This window comes from Bidens hawaiensis, unplaced genomic scaffold, assembly GCF_021521415.1.
Source record: "Bidens hawaiensis isolate Kalapana, Puna unplaced genomic scaffold, B.hawaiensis_p1.1 tig00019445_1, whole genome shotgun sequence".
Taxonomy (NCBI): domain Eukaryota; kingdom Viridiplantae; phylum Streptophyta; class Magnoliopsida; order Asterales; family Asteraceae; genus Bidens; species Bidens hawaiensis.
This window is the reverse complement of record NW_027492953.1, coordinates 66,758-72,084: the sequence shown is the minus strand read 5'-3', so window position 1 is coordinate 72,084 and position 5,327 is coordinate 66,758. Positions and strand designations below refer to the sequence as shown.

Here is a 5,327-nt window from a genome sequence, read left to right as displayed (position 1 = left end):
AAGAGCAAGTTTAGTATGTCTATAAATAGAGTCTAGATTATTAGATTTATGTGTGAGAGTCAAGAGGAGTCTCTTCTCCATGTAAGTTTGTTATGTTCGTGATGTTCGTTTGATTATATGAAAAGAGTCGAGGGTTGTCACCCCAATATCCCATGTTCGTTTGTTTGTTTGTGTGTTTGATCTGATTGTTTGATCCATCTGGGCCAACAATTGCCATCAGGGCTTAGGCTCATTACACACCAGGTTATTCGATGAGAGTTCGGTAGTCAAGATCCCACCGTTTTCATTTTTTGTGTTCGTCACCAAGAAAAGACTAAAGAAAGTGTAAGAGTTTTTTTTCCTTCCGAAGCCGTGCCTTTGGAATTTCCGTTTCTTCTTGGAAAACTTATTTGGTGAAACCAACTTGGTTTTAGTAGTTGAATATATTCAAAAACTAAATTACATATTAGTGGGGTTTGGGTAAGTCGGTGAAAAGATACGTGCATGTTTCAATTATTTTTTGGAACCATTCATATAGTTATATTAATTAAAAGATTGGAAACAAGGTAGGAAACACGTAAAAAATCTATCAAAAGGAAAAGGCAAGCAATTAACGAGTTTTTATTTCGGGTTCAAGAATTGTGAGTAAGAAGAAGGAACGGGTTTCGCAAGATTGTTTTGGGGTACGGAGAAAATCAAGATTGTTTTCATGATGAATTAGAAAAGAAAAGTTATTTGTGGTGTTTGGTTATTTTATTGGAGATTGGTTTCGGGATCGGAAATCAATTCCAACTGGAAGAGAAAACCAGATAAGAAAGTAAAGATAGGAAAGACATGATGGTGAGTGGAGGACTTCCAGTATTGACGAAATTGAACTACAAAGTATGGTCGACAAAGATGGAGGGATTTCTGAAAGAGTATGGTTTTTGGGAAGTTATTAAGCCTACAGTTGGCGTAGCTGTAGATGAAAGGAATATGTACACAGCGTTGGGGTTCATATGTCAAACCTTACCGAAAGACATCTTGGTATAAGTTGGCATACTCATGAATGCAAAGGAAGTATGGCGTGCTTTGAAGATTCGATTTCTAGGAATTGATTATGTACGCAAAGAAGAAGATGAAAAAGCAGCTCAAGAAGCGGCTAAGAAAGAAAGATTGAATGAGATCGCTGAGAAAGAAAGGTTAGATGCGATTGTTCAAGAAGAACAAGCACGTAAGAAGGAAGCTCAGGAAGCTGCAGAGAAAGAAGAAGTTTTGCTAGCTGGTTTGGATTGTGAAGAAAAAGAAAGATTGATTAAAGGAAGAGAAAGACTTTCTTCTAAAGAAGAAGAGAAGATAGTGAATTTTCAGGTATGTTTTTCTGACTCAGACAACCTTGAAGATGAGAAAGTTGTTAAGATAAGTGAGCAGAAGCGAAGTAAGAAATCTGCTACTGAACATGATGATGAGAGAAAGGATATGGTAATGAATGAAAGAAAGGATGCAGCTAAGAAGTCTGTGGATTTAGAAGCGTGTGTAAAAGTCAACAATCGAGCATTTGTTGATGAAATGTCAAAACTGAATGAAAGGTTGAGAAGAATTGTCAGAATGGAAGGCCCAATAAGGAATAATAAAGAAGGAATGAATAGCCCATATACAAGTTTTGATGAGCAAAGAAAGAAAAGAAAAGTGAGAAAGAAGAACGTGGAGAATGAAGTTGTATGTGAGATCAATGTGGATGGTTTGAACGATAAGCATGAAGAACTTGTTAAACAAGTATGTTACAACAACTGAAAAGAAAGGGTAAAGATGAACCCTTGATTGAAATTGAAGAGCTGAGAGTGCTATTAGGGATTCAAGATCTTGGTGGTACAAATTCAAGATTAAGGGGGTGAATGAAGAATTAATTTTGATTTGTTAAGTGATTAAAGTTCAGGGTTTGTTTCGTTAAGTTTTATAGTAATATTTGTTTAGTATGGTAAAAATATTATGGATTATTCTAGAATAAGTTTGTCTTGTTTTCCAAGTTAGGTTTGGTTTGAAGAGCAAGTTTAGTAGGTCTATAAATAGAGTCTAGATTGTTAGATTTATGTGTGAGAGTCCAAAGGAGTCTCTTCTCCATGTAAGTTTGTTATGTTCGTGATGTTCGTTTGATTATATGAAAAGAATCGAGGGTTGTCACCCCAATATCCCATGTTCGTTTGTTTGTTTGTGTGTTTGATCTGATTGTTTGATCCGTCTGGGCCAACAAAGTATATTATGAGGCTTTATGTCAAAATGTAAGATTCGTGTGTTACAGCCCCTATGCAAGTATTCTAAACCTCTAGCAATCCCAATGGCAATCTGGTGTAACTTCTTCCACCCAAGTTGATTAATACTTGAAGAATCCCAACAATATATGAACTTCTCAAGGGATCCATTAGGCATGAATTCATAGATCAACGCGCTTCGACGACCCTCTAAACAAAATCCCACTAGACTGACAATATTAACATGGGACGTCCTGCTGACACTGGCAACTTCATTAATGAAATCATCACCATTACCCTTTGATTCACTTAAAACCTTCACTGCCACTAAATTTCCATTGCTTAATGATCCTTTGTACACAGATCCAAAGCCACCCTGGCCTAGTTTGACTTCAAAGGAGTTTGTAATCTTTTGGATTTGTGAATAAGAGTACCTTTTTAGAGCGAGGAATTCATTACTATTTAGAAAAAGTTCAGCAGTTACGTTGCACCTGGCCTTTTTTCTCCAACTTAATATATGTATTAAGCCGAGTAAAATTGCCCCCAAAAGGGGGAGTATTATTACAAGGATGAGCCTTTGATGAAAGATATTATGATGTTTTTTCACCACAATTTGACTTTCACAAAGTTTCAATCCAGTAACATTTCCACACAAACCTAGATTGCCTTGGAATACTTGTATGGACAAATTCATGATTATAGCTAATGAGGTGGCAATTGGACCAATTAGCTCATTGTAAGACAGGTTTACATCAATCCCGCTAGAAAATTTTCCAAAGACATTGGGAATTGAACCAGACAATCTATTATGCGAAAGGTTCAGGCTTGCCAAATTTACTAAACTTTGAATTTCATTTGGTATTTCTTCCGTGTGTGAATTCCAAGAGAAATCAAGTGTGGTGAGGTTACTTAATTTGCCAACCTCAGATGGGATTTTTCCACTGAGCTTGTTATTACTAAGATTCAAGTAAAGGATTTGTTCCCACTCACCGATGTATCTTGGTATCGGCCCGTTCAATTTGTTTGAGGAAAGATCGAAATGCTCCATCTTATGAAGTGATCCTAGTTTTTGAGGTATGACACCTGAAAGTTTGTTTTCTTTTAAGGACATGTACTGCATACCTTTCATCTTACCAAGTTCCTTGGAATCTCACCAACCAAATTATTTGAGGAAAGATCAAGGCTTTCTAGTTGAGTTAAATTTCCAAACTCAGGTGGTATGTAACCATTGATGTTGTTATATGACATCCATAAGGCTGTCAAATTTTTGCATTTACTCCAGTTTTGAGATAGATTCCTATTAAAATTGTTATGGCTGATGTCATGGAATACTAAACTTGGATACACACCAAAACTATTTGATATATCTCCAGTAAATTGATTAAACTCAAAATTAGCTCTTATTAAGCTAGAGCAATTTTTTAGGCCTATAGGTATAGGCCCGGTGAGTTGATTATAACTTAGTGATAGATATTGAAGCTTTGCTCCATGGCACAATCTTCGGGCAAAGGGCCAGACAATTGATTATTGCCCATTTCTATCTCTAACAAGTTTAGACTTGTCACTACTCCTTGTGGTATGTGGCCAGAAAAATTGTTCGCATGGATATGCAAATGCTGTAGGTTTCTCAGGTTCTTTAGTGATGAAGGAATAGAACCACTGAGTTGGTTTTCGCTCAAATCCATCCAAGTGAGAGACTTCAAATTCCCTATGGTAGGGGGAATAATAATACCATTGAGATAGTTGTTACTAATAATTAATTTAACAAGATTGAAAAGTTGTCCAAACTTATGTGGAATCTGACCAGAAAGCCTATTATAACCAGATATAAGTTAGCTAGGTTTCTTAAGTTCCCCAATGTTGAAGGCATTTCTCCATCAAGAGAATTATCACCCAAATCAAGATCGGACAGAGAGGTTAGTTGACCAATCTCTTGTGGTATTGACCCATTTAATTGATTTTCAAAAAGGTGGAGAGTCTGGAGATTGGCTAGCATCCCTATTTCCGGTGGAATTGCCCCAGAAAACATATTCAACGAAAGATCAAGATAAACAAGTTTGGACAGAAGCCGGATTTGTGAGGGGATCGGACCACAAAAGCGGTTTTTACTAAGCTCAAAACAAGAAAGATTGTGCAGAAAAGAGAATGGGAAGTGGATAAGCTTACCGTTTAGTCCAAAATATGGGAGGTACAACTTATGAATGGTCCCGTCATCATTTAACACTACACTTGACCATGGTGAATCAGTAGAATTCATATTCGGGCTTGCCCAAGAAGACATCGGGGAGTTGTCTGGAATTTGCAAGCTATCTTTCCATTCAAGAAGACCAATGGCTTCTTCCAAAGATGCATAAGCTAACTTAGAAAGAGCAAGAGATAAAAGTAACAAGTTTGAACAAGATAGCATTATTTTCCTTTTCATATTTCTGATAAATGATGTCGTAAATCCTAACTTATGCTTGAGTGCTAACCTTAGTTTGTCTTAATATTTTATGAGATTCTATCACATTTGATGGCCGGCGACAAATTGACAATCGTGACATCCACTATAGGAATCAATATCTTTAATTAATTAGCAAGTGACGAATTCAATTTATTAGAAAAGAGAAACATTCTCTCGAAACATAAAGATGGTTATGAGCCATCCACAGTGGAATTCAGAATCATTTTGTGTTATGAAAACACATAAAGATGGTTAAAGCCAAGATAGAGTGGAATATTATTGATTTAAAAACCCAGCTTACCACCTCCCCCTCGTCTACTTTTGATATAATACTGCAATTATGTTTTAAACACATGTGCTAAATCCTTTTAATATCTTTCAAATTAATACAAAAGTCCAGCCCAGTGTGATCACCTTCACACTGCAAAAAGAGTCAACCAAATTAGAAACATTCTTTCAAAGAGTACAAAATCAGTCCTCCAATTATATAACTAATTACAAACCAAAATACAAATTTGAAATGTTAAAATTACAACCAAGAAAATACAAAACCGAATTAGAATTTTTTTAAGAAAAACTTAAGTTGCTAATTCTCAGAAAGGTGATTTGAACATGTGATGCTTGGTAAGGACACCTTCAAGCGTAGGATATATCATTTTGAAAAACACCTAAAATCA

At 36.0% G+C, this 5,327-nt stretch overlaps 1 pseudogene; it reads right to left on the bottom strand.

The window, feature by feature from the left end:
* Positions 1-1,957: 1,957 nt before the first annotated feature.
* On the bottom strand, positions 1,958-4,629 carry LOC143558368 (uncharacterized; annotated as a pseudogene).
* Positions 4,630-5,327: the final 698 nt, after the last annotated feature.